Source organism: Erpetoichthys calabaricus, chromosome 18 (assembly GCF_900747795.2).
Source record: "Erpetoichthys calabaricus chromosome 18, fErpCal1.3, whole genome shotgun sequence".
Lineage (NCBI taxonomy): Eukaryota > Metazoa > Chordata > Cladistia > Polypteriformes > Polypteridae > Erpetoichthys > Erpetoichthys calabaricus.
The window spans coordinates 41508219-41531523 of record NC_041411.2 but is presented as its reverse complement, the minus strand read 5'-3'; positions in this window follow the sequence as shown (position 1 = coordinate 41531523).

The window sequence follows — 23305 nt, the reverse complement described above, 5'->3', positions numbered from 1 at the left end:
ATCGGAATAGTTTGGGTATTACCGTGTGGTCATGTAGGCACAATACATAGAAAAAAAAGGCAGTGTGCCCCGTGGTTCTCTCTCAGGTGTGCATTAGCATATCATAATCTCTTGGACAAATAGCGTGAGTTTTCCGCATTCAACTTATACGACTGACATTATAAAATACAAGAAATTAAATGGTCAAATCATGCCCCGACTTATCCGTGAGTATATTCAGTAAGTTAAAAAAAGGAAGATAATGAAGCAGTTAGTTCAATCCAAAGAAAACAGTAGAAACTGACCAAAAGACTAGTTGAATCCAAAATCTGCAGGACTGGGGCTTTTTTCAAGACATCACTGCCATAGGCTTCATTGAGGCACTACATTCAGAAATATTTCTTTTGTTATGAAAAGATAGTAATAAAATGAACGTATACTCAACTCTTTTTGTCATTGGCACTATAATCGAGAAAAGAAACCTCTAATTTTTTTTTTCAGAAAGGGAGCTGGATTCATTATAGTCAGCCCCTGACATAAGGCAGCTTCCAGTTGCCTATGGGATGCCAGTTAAATCAGGCAACTTGTTCATTGTAATGGACATAATAAAATAACACACTTCAGTACATAACAGATGATATTGTAGGCAGCAGAATCTCCTTTTTATCATGCTGATCCGCAAAGCATTCATATGAACAGCTTGACTTCGTTCAGGTCCCAGGCTAGCATCACAGTCTCCTACTTACAAAATTCTGTCAAAAACTAGAACATCCATCTGTAACCATTTTAAAAATAGAGCTGGGCAAAGCTACTGTATTATCTCTAACGGTGCTGCATGACTTCTGCTTTTTTAGTCCCTACTTCATAGAAGCTTATTTTTCTTTCCCACCTGATTGCCTCACATCTACCTGTATGAAATATTCATTGCTGACCCTTTCAATGCTGACACCCTGTCGAGATTTCTCACTGCCCGTTTCCAGCTGTGTCTCAGCCATTTGCAGTTTCCAGCTACTTGTATTGTCTTCCCTTCATTTGCTACTGCAGTGTTGCAGTTTAAATCTGCTGCAGATGCAGTACAAGGTTCACTGCTGCTTTCTCATGTGCCTGCTCACACGTGTTGTTGAGTTGTTTTATTCCTTTCATTAATCCTCATAGCTGCTAATCTGAGAGTTAGAGTAGTGTGCTCCTCTAAAGACAGTAGGCCTACAATATAATCACAAAGGTCAAATTGGTTGGCATTCAGATTATTCGGCCATGGAGCTCCAGATAAATTAAAATGCGCTGACTGAACAGGAGAGAAGATCAGGTAAGTTATTGTTTAAGCTGACCACTGCAGGTAGTCATCGTTTTATTTGGTATCCTACATGTTGAACTCTCTACCAAGGCATTTTATAATGAGCAATACAAGTGCTATGAGACAGCCTACCTCATTCTGCGAAAACTTCAGAATATTCACTATATATGAAAATCCTCAATCTTCTCCTCTCCTCTCTGCCTCAAAATTAGATTGTTGTTAAGCACCGTTTCATCCTTAATGATATCCATGCTCAAGAGAGGAAATCTGATTTGTGCTAATGTGCAGATGAATGTCGGCAGTGTAGCATGGTAGCCGTGGACGTCAATCTTCAAGGCTTCTTCCTAAAATACTGTGATGTCCCTGACACCTTTTTGTTGAATCCAGAGCACGTTTTTTCAGCCAGCCTGTCATTTTACCCTACAATATGTGACAATGCATAGCGCAGGGAAAAGGGGCTTGGCAATCATTGATTTTATAAACTGTATCTACCCTAACAAGCGATGCTTGAGGTTTGTAAATTTTAACATGTTGCTTAAGGCATTGCTGCTTGTCAGATTTAAGTGAGATAATGAGCTGCCAGTGCCATGTCATGTGTCTAAGTTATTATTTCTTATAGTTTTAATTATATGGCCAATTGTAAATTATCAGGGCAGGTTTTACCATTGCTGACTTGCACATCCAATATCCTGAGTTTGAATCTCACGCCAAACCGTTGTAGATATTGAGTATAAATGCTCTTCCTATTTCTGCATGGAGTTTCATTTGTTTTCCTCTCATATCTCCAAAGACATTCAGACTAGGTTAATTGTCTGTTTCACCTCCAGTGTGTTTTTGTCTGCTTGGGTGCCCTGCGGTGCCACATTTGGTGTTGTTTCCCAGCTCTTGCCCAGACCTGGCAGGATTGGCTCCAGCCTCATGCGATCCTGACTTGGATTAAGTACTTTTGAGGAGTATATATGTATGTACAGTGTCACACACATGCGATTGGGACGCAGCTAAAGGGCCTGAATAATAGTATTTCCATGCCAGACCAGGGGGTGGTGAGGTGAACTGACTTTCTCTCTCAATCCTCTGCAGAGTATCCACAGACAATCCCGCACCAATCATGATTTTACTTCCGGTCCTGACTACATCACTTCCAGATCCACCCCCCACTGATGACATCACTTCCGGTCCAGATGACCACACTTCCACTCCTGATGACATCACTTCCTGTCTAGGCTTTTAATGCCACCATCTTTACAACCTTAAGATCAGTTCTGTTTTGGACTCAGACTTGTGAACAACTCACAAACAAATTACCCATTTTCAGCCAGGGCACAATATATGGGTGGCTGCCCCAAACCTGTTCAATGTCTTTTGACTATTATTGTGACAATGGTGTAGTCGGCAGGATGCAAGAAGCCCAGAAGAAACAGGGACAGGACCTGAAAGATAACCATGCGGGATTTCCCATGGATGGTCTGCAGAGGATTGAGAGAGAAAGTCAGTGCAACTCAACATCCCGTTTGTCTGGCATGGACCTGCTATTATTCAGGCCCTTTAGCTGCCTCTCAGTTGCAGGTGTGTAACAAAAGTATGTATGTATCTGCATTTTTACATATTGACAATGCGATTGGCGTATGCCACATGGTGCTGTCAGTGAGAATGTACGCTAAAAATGATATTATGGCTACCATTTTGGAAAATGTTGCACTTTTAAGGAGAAAGTGCTTGAGTGACAAAAAGATTTGGAAGAGCTGTTCAGGAAAGATTTCGTGTAGATTTACTTTTTCATGACTTTCTCTTTTACATGGTGATTTTGTAAAGTAAAGAAAGTTTAAGAGTCATGAATATTAATTCCGGCCTAGGCCTAGTAAGTATATGTGTGTGGATGGAGTGGTACTTAACTGAACTGAATATTTGAAAATGGGTAAATAGCAGTATTGTATAAAGCAGGAGTTCTCAACCTTTTTGTTTGAGGACCCAGTATTATCTATTTTTGTTCAGTGATGACCCTTTATTAGCAGTAATTTTAATGTAAACTAGCCAACATTTTCCCCTGCATGGTACATATTAGTAAATACAGTGCATCCAGAAAGTATTCACAGCGCATCACTTTTTCCACATTTTGTTATGTTACAGCCTTATTCCAAAATGGATTAAATTCATTTTTTTCCTCAGAATTCTGCACACAACACCCCATAATGACAACATGAAAAAAGTTTACTTGAGGTTTTTTGCAAATTTATTAAAAAAAAAAAACTGAGAAATCCCATGTACATAAGTATTCACAGCCTTTGCTCAATACTTTGTCGATGCACCTTTGGCAGCAATTACAGCCTCAAGTCTTTTTGAATATGATGCCACAAGCTTGGCACACCTATCCTTGGCCAGTTTCGCCCATTCCTCTTTGCAGCACCTCTCAAGCTCCATCAGGTTGGATGGGAAGCGTCGGTGCACAGCCATTTTAAGATCTCTCCAGAGATGTTCAATCGGATTCAAGTCTGGGCTCTGGCTGGGCCACTCAAGGACATTCACAGAGTTGTCCTGAAGCCACTCCTTTGATATCTTGGCTGTGTGCTTCGGGTTGTTGTCCTGCTGAAAGATAAACCGTCGCCCCAGTCTGAGGTCAAGAGCGCTCTGGAACAGGTTTTCATCCAGGATGTCTCTGTACATTGCTGCAGTCATCTTTCCCTTTATCCTGACTAGTCTCCCAGTTCCTGCCACTGAAAAACATCCCCACAGCATGATACTGTGAATTTCCCATTGGGATTAATAAAGTATCTATCTATCTATCTATCTATCTATCTATCTATCTACTGCCACCACCATGCTTCACTGTAGGGATGGTGCCAGGTTTCCCCCAAATGTGACGCCTGGCATTCACACCAAAGAGTTCAAAATTTGTCTCATCAGACCAAAGAATTTTCTTTCTCATGGTTTGAGAGTCCTTCAGGTGGTTTTTGTCAAACTCCAGGTGAGGTGCCATGTGCCTTTTACTAAGGAGTGGCTTCCGTCTGGCCACTGTACCATACAGGCCTGATTGGTGGATTGCTGCAGAGATGGTTGTCCTTCTGGAAGGTTCTCCTCTCTCCACAGAGGACCTCTGGAGCTCTGACAGTGTGACCATCGGGTTCTTGGTCACCTCCCTGACTAAGGCCCTTCTCCCCCGATTGCTCAGTTTAGATGGCCGGCCAGCTCTAGGAAGAGTCCTAGTGGTTTCGAACTTCTTCCACTTACGGATGATGGAGGCCACTGTGCTCATTGGGACCTTCAAAGCAGCAGAAATTTTTCTGTAACCTTCCCCAGATTTGTGCCTCAAGACAATCCTGTCTGGGTGGTCTACAGACAATTCCTTTGACTTCATGCTTGGTTTGTGCTCTGACATGAACTGTCAACTGTGGGACCTTATATAGACAGGTGTGTGCCTTTCCAAATCATGTCCAATCAACTGAATTTACCACAGGTGGACTCCAATTAAGCTGCAGAAACATCTCAAGGATGATCAGGGGAAACAGGATGCACCTGAGCTCAATTTCGAGCTTCATGGCAAAGGCTGTGAATACTTATGTACATGTGCTTTCTCAATTTTTTTATTTTTAATAAATTTGCACAAATATCAAGTAAACTTTTTTCACGTTGTCATTATGGGTTGTTGTGTGTAGAATTCTGAGGAAAAAAATGAATTTAATCCATTTTGGAATAAGGCTGTAACATAACAAAATGTGGAAAAAGTGATGCGCTGTGAATACTTTCCGGATGCACTGTACATATTCAACAATTAAATACAGTGTTCATAATTGATGAAATAACACTTGGTATTATCCAAAAATAATTCAACACATGTGTGCTTAATACATTATCAAATTTAGTGTTCACTTGTCTTTTTATTAAGTAAACTGGGCTTGTCTGATTTTCACGTTTGTCGAAAGCAGGGTTACGTGAAGAGAATACAGAAAGGAATAAGGCAGCTAACTCCTCTAGAACTTTGGTACACTGATCTATTCCATGAGGCAAGACAAGCTGTTCTGCAATTGTGTATGCTTTCTTATATTTGGCAGTTCAATGTGAATTGAGACAATGCCCCGATTGTCTGCTGGCTTGTTGAACAAGCACACTAGAATGTTTCTTGTAAAGCCTCAACATTTTCATTTTTTCATCTAGAAAAGTTTAATGATTTACTTCTGTAAGTAGCATGCTTTTTTTTCAAAATTTCTTTCTAGTTTGGAAGATATCATGATTTTGTTTGGTAGCATCACACTGGAGAGAACACACAACTGCCATTGCTCGCCACACTTTACGATGATAGTAAATTCATACCTTACAAAATCTGGGTTATATGTTCTGTTAACATTTTTTTTTTTGTTCAGGTTTTTGAGATGAATCTTGTGATATTGATATGGAACTGGGAGAGTTCAGAGTAGGTGATGTTATGGGGCATTTGAGGAACATGTCCATGCTCATTGGCTTTCTTAATAAAGAATGTGGTGCTGTAATTACTTAAAGAGAGTATAGTTGTCAAAAGCATTTTTACAGAACTGAGAGGTGACCCTCAGTAGGAGGCATGCAACTGTTCCTGACAGATAACCAAGAAATGACCATTGTATATATGGTCATTGCTAACAATGCAATATGTTTAGGTGAAAGGCGAAAATAAATCATAGAAGATCAATATTTTTTTCCTAGGAATTGATTGTATAGCCTTATCAAAGATTCAGTGAGTGTTTGATTGGAACAAAATAAATATGAACCAATCAAATCACATCATGATATCAACTGGACTTATGTCAATTGTTTCAGTTCGTCAATAAGCAGGAGCACCCTTTGACTGGGTGCATTACTGAAATCTACAATCAGCAGCCCCCTAAAACATTAAAGTGATGGCTGATATTTTTTTACCTTACGTTGCTGACCCATTTAGGTCATCTGGCGACCCACATTTAGGTTTTGATCCACAGATTGAGAAACGCTAGTATAAAGCACTCAACAGTCAAACTTGAGTAAAAGTAGTTAGTTTTCTGGAAAGTGATTCAAGAAGTTGGTGTCCATTAGAAAATGACTGAAGTACAAGCTGAAATTATCTGATATAAAATGTAGTTGAATATCAAAAGTATAAGTAAATGTAGGATCTCTCTGATTTATATATGTATACACTGGGGACAAATATCTATCTATCTATCTATCTATCTATCTATCTATCTATCTATCTATCTATCTATCTATCTATCTATCTATCTATCTATCATCATTAAAGCTCTAGCAGACAGTCATCCATCCATTTTGTTGAAGCCACTTTTTTCCAGTTAGTGAGCAGAAAGGGGCTTAAGCCTTAGGCCGGATTTATACTTCATGCGACACATGCTGCAGAGGACGCTCCTGCTATGCAAGCGTTGTACTGTTTATACTTTACGTACATCTGGAGGAATCCACCAGGTGGCAGTGCGAGATATTATCACGGGGAGAACAGGTTCGGCTTCGCTGTGTTGTGAATTGCCTGGAACACCCATTAAATACCGATGACACCTTACCTCAATATCTCTGAAAAGGATGTTTAATGATTAAATCCATCAGTCCAGAGATTTGTCCATTTCAGCTAGTATTGGGCACGAGGCTGAAACAATCCCTGGACGAGGCATCAGCTCATCGCAAGGTGAATACAAGCACTCACATACACTAGCGTCATTTTAGTGTAACCAAATCTGCATATTATTGGAAGGAAACTGGAGCACACTGAGGAAACCCAGCAGGAATACATGCAAACTCCAGGCAGGGAATATCAGCGACGTGACTTCCTGCAAGACGGCAGCACTAACGCTCCGCCACCGTGTCACCCCCATGTGTGTCATTATTAACAGTATTCATTATTTAAACAAAATTACCGATTTATCTGTAAAATGTAACATACATACTTCAATGCATTTCATCATGAAAGTGATATCAAGTATAAATCTAAGGATTCTAAATGTGCGGAGAGTTGGAATATCATACATTTAATGTGCTCAGTGTGGTGATCTATTGCTGTTTGCCACTCCTGTCAGTACCAGAGGAAGCCCTAGAAAAAACGACAGCACAGAAGATGTTATGTGAGACTTTTAAAATGTATTGTGTCATTACGATCGGGAATATGCAACGCTTGAATATAAAAGCACCACAAATGTATCTGTATGTCGGCATTTTGCTTCACCACTTCGAACCATTCATCAAACATCGAAGCACACACACCGATCCCATAGGATCCGCAAAGCAGCTTTCTGTCACATGTAGATAGTAACCAGAGACTCTGACATCACATTCCAACTTTAAGTGCACTGCGCCCCCCGACTTTTTGCTGGTACTGCAACTCGCAAACGTGTCACGTTAATTTCTGAGGACCTGCTCAGAGGACGCATTCAAATGAACGCTGGGAACGCGTGGCAGCCATGATGCGGGCGCGTACGCGTTCTGAGCGTGAAGTATAAATGAGCCCTAAGTCAGCAGTGACAACCAACCCTGTGCAGGATGTCATATCATTGCACAGTACATTAACATAAACAAATGCCAGGACAATTATGAGTCACCAGGTAGCCTAATTTTTGTAGGATTTTACATAAATTCAGAGCTCCTAGAGGTAAACTGTGTAAATATGATGTTATTCCATGCAGGCTGTGACTGGGCCAACATCGACTCTACATTAGGTGTGAAGCAGCTCCAGTCACCCATCAGGCTAACATAATAAGCACATTCTCTACATATAATTGTGGTTAAATCTTATGTACAGTATATTGTTTCACATTAAAAATATATACATTTTCTAATAACTGTCAATGCAAGTGTCAGTTGAGAATGATGTATTGGCCTGAAACTATAATGGCATTCTGATTAAAACCATTCTGCAGAAATAATCACACTGATAAAAGGAAAAATGCAAACCCACAAAACTCGAGGTGTCTATAATTGTATCAGGAGGCTCTTCTGACACAATGAACAACGAGACTAAGTGGGAATCATTTATTCGTGTCACCTGAATCCAGAAATACAATTTCAGGTTCGTATACGGGCGTGTGGTGTAGGCTATTTGTTATAATACATAATCCATGATTGCTATTATCATGACGAATATAAAGAATACTGGCATGAGTCTCGCAATCTGCAGCCAAGCAGGTCTACGTGTAAAAGAGGCTTACTGCTGAGTCGATGAAATGTATGCACTAACTGCTGACAGCCACAGTAATTCATAACCTTACAGATGTGGGGTACATTTTTATGGACTACATTCTGTTTTGTTTCATGGCAGGCACGTGACAGCAGGAGAGGCCATTTGTTTAACTTGACCCTTTAATTGCATTGTAACATTTTTAAGAAACAGTCCCTATGGAGGAGATTAAATGCCAGGAGGGAATTATAGGGACAAAAAGCATCCATCCGTTTTAGTAACCCACATGGTTCAAAGAAGGAGAAAGCCAGGAACCAACCTTGGATGAGATGTCAGTTCATTACATTACATACACCCCAGTGCACACATCAAGTGAATATGCAGTATCATGCATGTCATTGAGATTGGGAGATAACTGGATTGTCTAGAACGTTGTTTCTAACCTTTGTGGTATCACAGCCCAGTTTTTGACCTGCCAGTGTGTCCGCAGTATTATTATAAGGTGTCCGGCTTTTCAAAACTCCAAACTGGGACACTTGTGTAGCATATATGCCCATGCATAAAGCCCAACCTCATTTGTTTAATTCTTACTTTATCTCAGCATCATTAGAGAAGGATAAGGACATGGAAAAAAAAAACACTTTCACAAGTGGGAAGTGGGAGCACATAAATGGCAATACCTTCTGCTTTTGCCTGATTCTTGATCTTCCGCATGATGCTGTTAAAATATTTAACACAAGTTCTTAATCAAGCTTTCCCCATTAAAGTTTTGACTGTGCTGTTATACATACAGAGTTTCACTGATTTAAATATATTGTGAGGATGTTTGTTTTGGCTGGGCAATGTTTTATTAGATGGGCAGCTTGTTAAAACATTTTGATATTCTCCAGTTATCTATCAGAGCTCATAGCCTGAAATAATGGCTGTTCCTGTCACCAGGATGTCTGGTCACTTTAGTAAATTATAGTGTCAATAAAATAGTGAATTATTATAATCTGAAGATAATGGAGCTGTGAGGTTGATTTAGTGTAAGGTAAATACTGAGTAAATGTTTATTTGCTCTGTGCACAAAGGCCGAGACGCCACAGGATACTTCATTCATATCTAGATAACCCCTTCCTTTCCTTGCTTGTATTTTATACTGTTACCGTTAGTAAGATTATTTAACTTACCTTTTATGACTTAAAGCATCCAGAGGAGTGATATACGTGCAGAAGTTCACACATGGGCCGACCTGGACCTACCGATATAGGATTGCCATACCATGTACACATAAACAGTATTTGACAGCAACTTCCAACTCACGCATTCAGTCTGCTGGTGTGTCATTAACTTGTATTGGGGATCTGTTTGCCATCAGCTATAGAAGTGAAAAAGAGGAAAATATACAAAATAGACAAGTTGGGATAACCACTATCAAGGTAAATCTGAAACATTAAACTTATTTGTTGATGAAGTGTTTTTCCATTGGAAGATAGATCCATCCATCCATTTTCCAACCCGCTGAATCCGAACACAGGGTCACGGGGGTCTGCTGGAGCCAATCCCAGCCAACACAGGGCACAAGGCAGGAACCAATCCCGGGCAGGGTGCCAACCCACCGCAGTGGAAGATAGATGAGTTTCAAATTCACTAATGCTTTTCAGTGGGAAATTTTGATCTTTTGAAAGTGTTTACGGAGTGACCTGTTCAAGATATTACAAAGAAAACTGAACTGTCTTGACAAATTTTCGTGAAGAATAAGTGTGCCAAAATAATTGGTCCACGAGGGCAGAGTTGTTTCATGTAGACAGACAGTCACGGCTATCACAATAGATGTTTTGTGCATTATATGTTGTGCCAGATGACTGTGGTCCTGGTCTGGGTGGGAGGCCAACGTACTGGAAGGACCAGGGAGCAGATGTGTATAGGATGCTGCCTCCCCCGGATCACTAGAGGTTAGCACCCCTGGGTTGCTATGGCTCCACAGATTTCGGAGAGTTGGAGTTTGTGTTCCGTTGGGGCTGCCAGGGGGAGTTGCAGAGCTCAGCTTCGGACTACCACCTAGTAATGCTGATGATCCACTTGGAGCACTCCCAGGAGTTGTATAAAAGGAGCCGCCTCACTCCATTCGGGGAGCTAGAGTCGGGAGGAAGAGGACAAAGCTGGCTAGAGGGGGGAGTGAAGGCAGAATGAGGAAGGAAGGAAGGAAAGGACTGTGTTCTATTGTAATTTGGTGCTTGGGAACAGTGCTGCATTGTGGGGAGAAAGCAAAGAAGTGCTTCCCACATGACTAAACGTGTGTTGTGTGGCAAACTTATGTCGGGGTTTGGGAGGCTGGAGTTCCCTCTGGTGGCCACAATGTGAACACACCTAAAAAGGGCTGGAAAATGGCATCTAAATGCTTGAAATATGCCAAACAAATGCTGAAAATGTACAACATTTTCAGGTGTGAATGGGCCCTAAGAAGTCAGCGTAGCATTGTAAGCACTTTGAGATCAGTCCATAATTGTAGGCCCTGACAGGCTAGGACCCCACACTTGCCCACACAGTATTTTTACTCTGTGTGCTAATGACTTAGAGCTGAAAGAAATAGATCTGTTAATGACATTGTGCGCTTGAGACAGCACCTCTCCACTAGAAGCATCTCAGGAGCTGAAGGTTCTGAAGAGGCTGAAGTGTGAAGTTCTGATCAGACTGATATTCTAAACAGACGTTTCAAAACTACTAAACTAATTTAGGGCTAATTCTTCAGGAAGCAAACTATAATTAAAAGGCACATAATTTTATGGTGTAGGAAAAACTGTACTCAAATGTCCTCCTTACGGCATGTCTGTTTTCCATGAATGCTCGTCTTTTCGGTAATTGCCATTTTGTAATTTTTCTGCACACTTTTCATCAGTAAATGTGAACAACTGACAGAGCTCATACTATTTTGTCAGCATGTTTAAAATAATAGAAACAAAATGAAAAATGAGGAAATTGTGCATTTTGCAAGAAACAGATTGATTATTTCTCTAAGCTGGGGTTGTTAGACTGCCTGTAGTGTGCAGCAGGCCCAATTATTCACTATCATGTTGAAGACCATACTTGAGTTATGAAAATTGAGACTCGACTGGTAACAAAGGTGAGTGAGAGCTCTGCTAAAGCCAGCTGGCCAACAAGTCTGATGCACAATACTACAGTACATTAACTAGCAACATTCTTGAATATTACAAATATTGTACTGCAAACAATTGTAGTGCAAATATAGCCTGTTTTTATTAAAAAGAAAAAATAGACTTAATGCTTTAGATGTCAGCCCTTCCCTCTCTGACTTTTCCAAATGTTTTACAGGCTATACAGGCAATGCATTTATAGTCAAACACATCTGTGTTGAAATTGGCCAAAGATGGCTTTTATTCAGCTTTGGCAGGACAAGCTTTAATGTTATGATATCTTAAAGTCATTTAGTGTCTCGTTCTACTGAACTTTGCCACTAGCTGGGTGTATGGAGATGCTTTAACTTTTTGTAATAAAGCCTCAGAGAATTTAACCAGATTGGTGCATTGCACTGCAAACATTTCAGCACATTACTCCGTGCCTAGGGCAGAGCGTTGTCTTAGTAAACAGTCCCACACACACCCGTCCTCTTTTGCTCAAGAATGGAGGAGGACCCCTGAGAAGATCAGTGACTTCACGTCCAGAACACTTACTGATATCGTCGTTATATAAATACTGTGATGCCCAGAAATTGGCGTTCATTGTTGGACCCATGACTGCTGAAGCCACACTAGCCTGCAGAACTATTGCCTGGAGGGGATGATCAAATTGCACAAGTCCTTTTTTGTTATCTTTGGTCGGTCTGATTTTTATTAGTGTCTCTGCTAATAAACGGGGATCTCAGGTAGACCCCAACACTTTATCATATCTAGTCCTGTTTCTCTGGAGAACAGAAATTGGTTAAAAATGATTTACACTTGGTGGTGTACTAAGAAATGCTGAATCTGCCCTTTTAATGAGGGCTTGAGCATCAAGTGAATATTAATAATGACTTCACAACTGATTAGTGCAGTAAGCTATAACCTTTTATTTAAAATATTTGTTTTACACTATCTTAACAGGATATTTTGTTACATTTGTCTTTCAGTGTTATAAAATACATGCTGAGAATTGTTTGCTTTTTGGCTTGAAATGTTACATAATATGCATTTGTAATGTTCTTTTAGTTACGGTTGTGATAAATGGCCATTACATTGTGAGACAGAGGCTGAGGAGGAGCACATTAGGATAGCCCTGACATTTATAATTGTGGCCCTGGTTGTAGCACAGCTGCATCCTTTAGACCCCAATTTGATCTTGTGCCTTTAATTCTTTCTGGGCACAGTTTGCATGTTTTCCACATGTTCACACAGGCCACCTCCAGAGATGTTGGCTTCTTTTCAACGTGTAAAATGCTGATAACTTAAATTGGTCTGTGTCTGACAATATGTGAGTGTATCTTGTTATAAACTACCCAACTCTTCAATTGTCATTTTATTTGCTGTGCTACTGATTTCCATATTTCTTGTTTGTTAGACAATGGTTTATCATCTCATTACATATTAGAAATAAATTGAAGCATTTAAGCTAGAAGAAAACAGTTATGGTCTATCATCCCAATTTTTCATCACCTATGAATGAGAGTGAGCATTTCTCAAATTATATAATGAGTTTACGGCAACATATATTGATTGAATTGTATTTACTCCTTTCATTGTAATCCTATGAATTTGTGAATTTCCCCTTGGAGATTAATAAAATATCTATCTATCTATCTATCTATCTATCTATCTATCTATCTATCTATCTATCTATCTATCTATCTATCTATCTATGAGAATGGTTTCGAGAAGTCTAATTGTTTGTTTTTGGCTACACTGACCTTGTATATATCTTTTCATGGTTTATTTTTGCTCAGTTTTTACAGATATTCATTTTGTATTTTCTTAGTATGGTCTGTTGACATCTGTAAAACTTCAGATCTCTGTTGGGTTTGTGATTTTTGCTGTATTACACGTGGGATATTTAAAGCGGGTATATAAGTAGTTTCTGGGAACATTTTGTTTTTACATATGTGTTTACTACTTCTATTGTAATCCGATGCGAATGGTTTTGAGAAGTTGTTTGCCTTATATACAATACTTTTTTCTATAAAAACTGCTTTTGTTTTATTGAAAAAAATTATGGAGTGGAATTATATACTTTGACAAGTTTTTTCTTGTATATTCTTTGATTCTTTTGTAAACGTATACAAACTTGTTTTGTTTCCTGCTTACTTAACAAACAGCTACTACCACTCTGGTCCTGACAATACAGGCTAGTCCCCTAACTACAGCATATGGGGTGCTGTGTCCTCTGCCTACACTACTTTATTTTCTGGGGTCACTTCTGGCTATGCACCATATTCACATTGGGGTCAGCCCTATATTTGCACCCTAGAGCTCATTCTGGTTTCACGGTAACTCTGGGACTTCAATAAGCTATACAGAGCCATAGCTGCTGTGTATTCATTTGTTTGTTTATGTATTTTATTCTTGTTTTTGTATTATTAATTTTTCATATCATATGTTACTTTGTTGATTTCGATTATTATTTGTTAATTATTTACTATCTCTTTAAGTTTACTTTCAGTATGTATGATCTTTGTGGGTGGAGCTCCAAGAGACGGGACCACCCTGACTTCACCTATATCTTTTTTTTTTTTTTGGATTTTATTAAAATTAAATAACATTCCATACAAATAAGTCAAGTTTTACAAAAATAGGTCTGAAATAAATCAACCCCCACCCATGAGAAAGGGAGATAGCCCAGCACAGTAAAACTTTAAGCTAGTAAAAATAAGTAAATAGATAAATTAATAAATGAATACAGATAAATACAGTTAAAAAACGAGGGGAGAGAATCTGCTTCCTCAATTTAAATGCTTATTCTAAAATGTTATTAATTAGACCCTGACAGGTTTTGAAAACGTTCTGCACAGATCATCTAAGGGCGAATTTGATTTTTTCCAATTTCAAATAGTATATAACATCAGGTACCCACTAACTTAAAAGAGGTGAGTTAGGATTCTTCCAGTAGAGTAAGATAAATCTACGTGCCAATAGTGTAGTAAAGGCCATTACAGTTTGTTTGTCCTTCTCCACTTTACACCCATCTGGGTGTCCACCAAACACAGCTGTTAGTGGATTAGGAGGGATTGTGACCCCCAAGCTGTCTGAAAGGCATTTATAGATTTTGGTCCAGAATGGCGTTAATTTGGTGCAGGCCCGAAACGTGTGACCCAGTGAGGCTGGAGCTTGATTGCAACGTTCACAGGTTAGATTTTGCCTTGGAAACATTTTGGACAATTTGGACAAGTTGAACACTTGTATTGTTTGTGCATATGGAGCTCAAGTGAATTCTGTGCATGGCTGCCTTCCTCTTCTTTTCTGAGATGTTGAGTGAGAGATCCTTTTCCCACTGTACTCTGGGAACTTTGAAAGGGGTGGACTGTAAAATGGTTTTATATTGTGAACAGGGGGTCTGAACACACCCCTAGAAGACACAGACGCTCCTCCAAAACCCCCTCTTAAACGCTGATACAATGGGAATAAATGCAGTTTACCTCCTCTTTGCTCCCTTACTTGCTGGAATGCTGCTGCTGCTGTTCTGTCACATGATATGCATCTCACGCTGTGCTTCACCTACTTAACACTAGAATTACCAGAGCCTACGAAAAAACTCGTAAATCCGTCCCACCTTAAATCGCGTCTTAAATCCGTTTGCACCTCTCCGCCAGAGTCCTTTGTCATCTAAATGTGCTGATAAACACAAGCTACTAGCAGCCAGCTATTCCATCCCCCCACCGACTTAGAATGAACTTCTCTCCTAGCTCAAGCCTTGCCTTGATTTGATTACCTGGGATTGAAGTGGAGTTTTACAGTGGAAATAATTCTAGCGTTATTTGGAATACACGCATTTCATGTGTGTTCCATTTCTATAGTTGGCTGTGCAAACACATTTTTAAAACAGAAACGTTTTTCATATTCTAATAGTAAATGACAAAATGTAGGCATAAACTATATAACGTATGAAGCCTGAAGTCCATATATCAAAGAAACACTTTCACAAAAGGTACAAATAAGAGAACACGTGCGCCTTCATGCAAAAAAAAAAAAAAAAAAAAAAAAGCCGCGTTAGCATGCCACATTGACATTCTTATTACAAGCGCCGTGGTGGCGTAATGGTATCAGCCCCTGACTGGGAATCAGAGGGTGGCGAGTTCGATTCCGCACGGCTCCACTTCGAAAAATTAACTGCTCTTATTCTTACAATTTTAGAATAACAATATAAATTTGATTTCAGTCTGTAACAGGCGGTGTAACTTATGATACTGGTAAAGGTTAGCTTTTTTTTTTTTCTTTTTTAATTCACTTTTCATTCTCGCAGTCACATTCAGAATCAATCCATACAACCCCATCTGACACAGCTGGTTTCACATAAATAAAAGTGCACTTTTATTCAAGACTATAACCGAAGAATAAAGAAAGCAAGTTACAGTTGGTGGTTGATACAACAGCTTGCGTGGTGCAATGTTAAGAACTGCTGATTTCCGATCCGTGCTATATAAAATCATCACATTCAAATATTAACAGTTCCCACACACCCAAGGTCCGCCATTCCTACATTTACAACATGTGTACTTGTTGCAGTGTACACACCTCTCTGTGCTATGGTTCCTATTACAGTGAATGAGCACCTGACACTGTACTTTCTTCCCTGGGGGAAGCTGAGGTCTTAGAATGGAAGTTTGTTGACGCTGTATCATCTTTTCTTTTTCCATCGCCTTTTCCTGTAAGAAGCGACGACGAAGTTCCTCTGCAAGGTGAGCCATGAACACTCTTCTTTTCTCAGCGGACCCCGTGCATGCCTTATACAGTACGTGTGCGTTCATCGCTGCTAGGTCAAGGATGTTGTACAACACAGCAACCGGTCACCTGCGTGTTCCTGTGCGCACTGAACAAGCACGCGCCGTCTGGTCCATGATGTCAACGCCACGCTGGGGAAAAAAGAAAGACAAATATATGTGACATTTTGAAGAAATCATTTTATCACCAGAAGAGCACCAGAATACTTCGTCACACTAATATTTTTTTCATTAGCATACCTTCATGTGGTTGTAGTCTGTGACCGTGTTTGTTTTTTTTTTTTTTTATCTTGCCCAATCTCCACATCATGGTGCATTGTGCTGAGAATGCAGACAGACTTCTGTTGTTACGGTTCTGCCTTTTTGGATTGCGGCAGATTTGGAGACAAAGTACATGTGCAATGCCACTCCTTATTTAGGAAAAGATCCCAGTCGTCCCACGGGAGAAAGACTTTCCGAGTCTGTGGTCATAAAGCTTATGGAGCCATTTCTGGACAAAGGCAGAACCGTAACAACAGACAACTTCTTCACGTCACTTTCGCTGGCTAATAGACTGCTGCACCGCAATACAGCTCTGCTTGGCACCATGAATAAAGTGCGACGGGAACTTCCACCTGCAGCTAAAGTCAGTTCAGTACACGAACAATTCTCCACGCTGGTGTTTAGATCTCCCAGTGCCATGCTGACAGTGTATGTGCCCAAAAAGATGAAGTCTGTCTGCATTCTCAGCACAATGCACCATGATGTAGAGATTGGGCAAGATAAAAAAAAAAAAAAACAAACACGGTCACAGACTACAACCACATGAAGGTATGCTAATGAAAAAAATATTAGTGTGACGAAGTATTCTGGTGCTCTTCTGGTGATAAAATGATTTCTTCAAAATGTCACATATATTTGTCTTTCTTTTTTCCCCAGCGTGGCGTTGACATCATGGACCAGACGGCGCGTGCTTGTTCAGTGCGCACAGGAACACGCAGGTGGCCGGTTGCTGTGTTGTACAACATCCTTGACCTAGCAGCGATGAACGCACACGTACTGTATAAGGCATGCACGGGGTCCGCTGAGAAAAGAAGAGTGTTCATGGCTCACCTTGCAGAGGAACTTCGTCGTCGCTTCTTACAGGAAAAGGCGATGGAAAAAGAAAAGATGACACAGCATCAACAAACTTCCGTTCTAAGACCTCAGCTTCCCCCAGGGAAGAAAGTACAGTGTCAGGTGCTCATTCACTGTAATAGGAACCATAGCACAGAGAGGTGTGTACACTGCAACAAGTACACATGTTGTAAATGTAGGAATGGCGGACCTTGGGTGTGTGGGAACTGTTAATATTTGAATGTGATGATTTTATATAGCACGGATCGGAAATCAGCAGTTCTTAACATAGCACCACGCAAGCTGTTGTATCAACCACCAACTGTAACTTGCTTTCTTTATTCTTCGGTTATAGTCTTGAATAAAAGTGCACTTTTATTTATGTGAAACCAGCTGTGTCAGATGGGGTTGTATGGATTGATTCTGAATGTGACTGCGAGAATGAAAAGTGAATTAAAAAAGAAAAAAAAAAAAGCTAACCTTTACCAGTATCATAAGTTACACCGCCTGTTACAGACTGAAATCAAATTTATATTGTTATTCTAAAATTGTAAGAATAAGAGCAGTTAATTTTTCGAAGTGGAGCCGTGCGGAATCGAACTCGCCACCCTCTGATTCCCAGTCAGGGGCTGATACCATTACGCCACCACGGCAGTTGTAGTAAGAGTGTCAATGTGGCATGCTAACGTGGCTTTTTTTTTTTTTTTTGCACGAAGGCGCACGTGTTCTTTTATTTGTACCTTTTGTGAAAGTGTTTCTTTGATATATGGACTTCAGGCTTCATACGTTATATAGTTTATGCCTACATTTTGTCATTTACTATTAGAATATGAAAAACGTTTCTGTTTTAAAAATGTGTTTGCACAGCCAACTATAGAAATGGAACACACATGAAATGCGTGTATTCCAAATAACGCTAGAATTATTTCCACTGTAAAACTCCACTTCAATCCCAGGTAATCAAATCAAGGCAAGGCTTGAGCTAGGAGAGAAGTTCATTCTAAGTCGGTGGGCGATGGAATAGCTGGCTGCTAGTAGCTTTATCAGCACATTTAGATGACAAAGGATTCTGGCGGAGAGGTGCAAACGGATTTAAGACGCGATTTAAGGTGGGACGGATTTACGAGTTTTTTCGTAGGCTCTGGTAATTCTAGTGTTAAAAGCCTGAACAGCACCTGTCCTTTTATGCTCTTTGCTTTGTCTCTCTATCTCTCTTTCTTCCCCCAGACATCCTCTGCTCCTGTTGGGGGTCCTGCTCCCGACGTGCACCCCTATGAAGAGGAAGATGTTTGTGTTTACTTTTAATTGAGAGATGGATCTGTCCCCTCTGTCTTCACATGGAGCTCATTTTACTTTTGAAAGGGAGTTATGTTCGTTTGAAGTGTTTCAATAAAAGTTTCTGACTCGGCAATCTCCTGTGTTTCTGTGCAGTTCTGTGACCCAAGCGCGACAATATATTACGAGATGCTGTCTGAGTCCTCAAGACTGATCAATATTTTTTCCGGCATAGAGCTAGGTGTGAGGTGAGGAAAATTGAGCAGGTTTTTGTTTAACAAAGTTTCTAACTTGAAAGTAGTGAAAGAAATGTGTTGCTGGAAGGTTAAATTTGGAGTGTAATTGTTCGTAGGATGCAAAGATGTTGTATATGTACAGATCTCTGAGTGATTTAAGCTTCTCTGTGATAAAGTACTTCCTACATTGGTTCCATATTCTGAGTGAGTGAAACACAATTGGGTTGTTAGTATATTGGCGATGACTTGTACTTATTGGGGTACAAAGCAAGGAATATATGACGTCACCACTCCTGAGCCCTCCCTCTGCCTGTTTAAGTCAGCTGAGAAGACTTTAGGAACCAGAGATGATTTGTTAGTTTGGAGTATCCAAAAGTATTATTTTCTGTTTTGTTTTCTGATTTGTTACTCACTTGTTTGTTTTAGAATTGCCTTTCAATAATAATAGTAATAATTCTTTACATTTACATAGCACATTTCTCCCTACTCAAAGTGCTGTACATAGGGAGTGGGGAACCACTTCGACCACCACTAATGTACAACATTGTTGTAGTTAGTGGAGTAAAAATAAGCTGACACTAAGACCTGAAATCATAGACAGTTGATGCAATTTTTAAAGAAACTTGGATCATCATCAGTAGAAAGCAAAGCAAGCAAGTTTCGATTCACAGAGTGTCTCACAAAACTGACACTAAAAATGCAAAGCTCACTGAAGAGCTTTATTGTGGTTTTCAATTGTTTTTTGGGAGTAGAAAACAAAGAATATTGCATCCCAACTCTTCATTCACGATTCTGTGTTTATCTGTGTTCTTTTATGCATCACCATGTAGGAGTGCTATACGTTTTTTAAAAATGTGACCTATTAAATATTTTCAATGCTAAGACACACTAAAATGTACTATTATGCACATTACTTTGTTTTCTCTACAGGAAATTTTATCTACAAAGAAAGTCGCCCTCCTGTCCGTTATTAATTAACAACCACCTTATCCTAGTTGAGGGTATAAACATTTCCAATGATTTTTTGCTTCACTAAAGATTTTAATTTAATTGTTAAATGGAAAGCAGACATATGTGAAATTAATACATGAAAACACTCAGACAGGACAGCTACTAAATGTGTTTCTTCTTGTGTGAATGGTATGAATTTCACTGGAAGCAAAATGCAATTTCTTTTGAGTTTCACTGCTAACTCAGTTTCGAACGATTCATGTCACCTATCACTAGTTATTTGCTGTTCATGCACTTTGTCAACCAAACAATATCTTACTTTGAGTCACTGGCCACAAATACTCCTGTATTAGTTTTACATTTGCACTTTGAGTAAAAAGGAATAGTAAAAAAAGATGAAATAACAAGAAACTCAGAGTATCAAAAAGCACCATGATATACAATATCAAAAGAAATTTATAGCAAAACATTAGAGGAACATTTTCTCCTATGCAACAAGGGATCCAGAGGATTGTGATTATATCAGGTATCCATATACAAGTTCCTTCCAAACACTGTAATGGAATTATCAGGCATCTCTTGGACTCTCCTAGAGAAGGCGAACATAAATTATAATTGCAGGCGTTTGTTTATCTCATGAAGCTTTAATGTCACTGCTTTAATATCCTAACATATCACTTATTTCTACCAAGAATGTAATTGTTCACAGTTCAGTGTAAAGTTTTAGAATCTTTTCAGCTACAAGGAATCCAGGTGTCAAATGCTCAGCTGAAAAGTATCATATTCCTCTGAATAACTTTTTATTTGGCGTCTGGCTATACAGATTAGTTACAAACAATTTAATTTCATTACCATTAGGAATTTTCTTCCAGGCGTAGCAGTAAACATTTTATGTTTCCTGGCTTCAAGTACAAATTAATATGGGCACGTAAGACAGCACAGGACTCTATACTAGCACATTCTAAACTTACTAGTCAGTACTAGGGGCATTGGCATTGTCCCAATGCCATTGCCATTTTATTGAGGCGAGGCGAAATGTTTTTGAAATGTGTAATATGAGAAATCTGTGGCTGAATGATAGGATGAAATGAATATACATACTTATTTTATAACTTTCTCTCATCCTTTGTTTTACAGTTTAATAAAAATGAACTGAAGAAAATTAAAGACACATTTTATGTATGATACTCGCCGTCATTAGTGTTGCTGCCTCAAAGTTCCAAGTTCCTGGATTTGAACAACAACAACATTTATTTGTATAACACATTTTCATACAAAAGATGTAGCTCAAAGTGCTTTACAGGATGAAGGAAGAGAAAAAAACAGAGAAAAAAAAATTAAAAACAAAATATAAAAATAAAATTTATCAATACTAATTGACATAGAATAAAAGTAAGGTCCAATGGCCAGGGAGGACAGACAAAAACAAACAAAACCCAGACGGCTGGAGAAATAAAACAAAATCTGCAGGGTTTCCAGGCCACGAGACCACCCAGCCCCCACTGGCCATTCTACCTAACATAATTGATCTCAATCAGTCCTCATGGTTTTCAGACTTCACATGGAAGAATTTGATGATGATGGTCATGTGGACCTCTGGCTTTCAATCCATCGATGCCTAGTGGCTGTTCTTCTTGATTTTACACATTCCCATCATGCCTGTGTGGGGTTTCCTCTGATCATTGCAGCTTTCATCTCATATCGCAAACATTAGGGGGGTATTTTCCATACGTCGCTTAAATCATCCGAGATCAGATGCTTCATCTTGGATGAGTTAAATGCCAGTGAAACTCATCCGAGATAAGTTGGTTTTTCAAACGCAGCCGTGTAGTAGATTAGTCTAGCTGGATCTAATCATTCGAGATGAATGCGTGCGCCCGCGCTGAGTGAAAAGTCCATATATATTGAGTCTAGAAAACATGATCAGCAAGTCTAAAAATAGGTTGTAACAAAATGACGAAAGAACGGGCGCATTTTATTTCACACAAGCGAAGCAAGGCCTTTTATTCGAAGGACATGAAGAATTTCAAGATTTAATATGCACAAGGGGTAACACTGCAAAAGCAGCCCAAACCAGAAAAGACGGCTTGCAAAAAGTGGCCGACAAATTAAACGCGTGTGCATTGTACTTACTGAAAGCAGCGTTTCATTTCCTATGTGTCAGATTATTATTTAATATGTCATAATTCCAGATCAAACGTGAGCACAAGGAGAACACAGGAACAGGTTAAAGTGAAGTACAAGAATATACTTCAAACTGGTAAATATTGGTATATAACTATTTAAAGAATTGTTGACATAAAGTATCATATATAATGTAAAGAACATTAATGTTAAAGTTAATAAGAAGGCAGACAAGCAAAAAACAGGTGGAGGTCCACGCGGTCCAGACCTAACCCCTGCAGAAGAGTTGGCTCTCCAGCAAAATGCCCATCGCCCTGTTTCTGAGGGCATTCCAGGGGGAAGCTCCTCCTCAGAACCAGTGGCAGGATGCAGTGGTCACTTTATTTCAGGTAAAGGATGGTCATTGCATATATTTGTCCTCAATGTGTGCCATAGGTAGGTTCCATATAGCCCTCTTTTTTTTGTTGGGTCAGTTGCAGGGAATGTCATATCCCTAGAACCTGTATCTGACCAACGAGATATTGACAAAGGTCAAATATTTGATGAAGACACTGCGTCTGATTATTCTTAAGGAGGAGAGGTACATTTTCCAAATCAAACTCCACTCTGATCAGTCCCATGTGCCCCAATCACATTTGGAAACCCTGGGTAATGAGAATGTTAGGCTGATTGTGAGATTCTTTATGGAACTGTGGGTGTTTTTACCTGTGTATTGTCTGCACACGCAGGTGTCCAGGAAACACAACGAAAACCCGAAGGAAATATTTCAGAGCCAAACAGACTTTACGAATTGCCTGGCAAATTGCACTTTTAGATAGATTTTCCGCATCGCCTACAGTATATAAAAAAAGTGCCGCTTGCAAAAAAACCTCAAAGCAATGCCTACTGTCTGTGTGGTTGTGAGAGCCCGACTTCGCCGAGTTTGACTTCGAATATAAGGTGCTAATAATCTTTGAGGTACAATATTCCCCCTTGGCTAAAGTGGTATCTTTCGAAAAGAACTTCCTCCGGGAGCAATAAAGGATCTTGCTGATCGCACAAAACCTTCTCAATATGAAATTCTCGTCTTATAATTTGCGCACCAATATCAATTGGTCGCTAATTCATGAACGGCGAAGTCATGACTAAATGAATTCCACGCAAGGACACTGATAAAGTGTGTGAGCTAATCCTTGTTTACATCGAACAAACCTGCTCCGAGCAGGTTTGAGGATTTGGATATGTTGCTATGACAACACATCCAGCAAGAGTTTCGAAAAACTGACAGATCCAGGATCAGGCCAAATCGTCAACAATTACATCTGGCTAAACGAGTAATCCACATACAA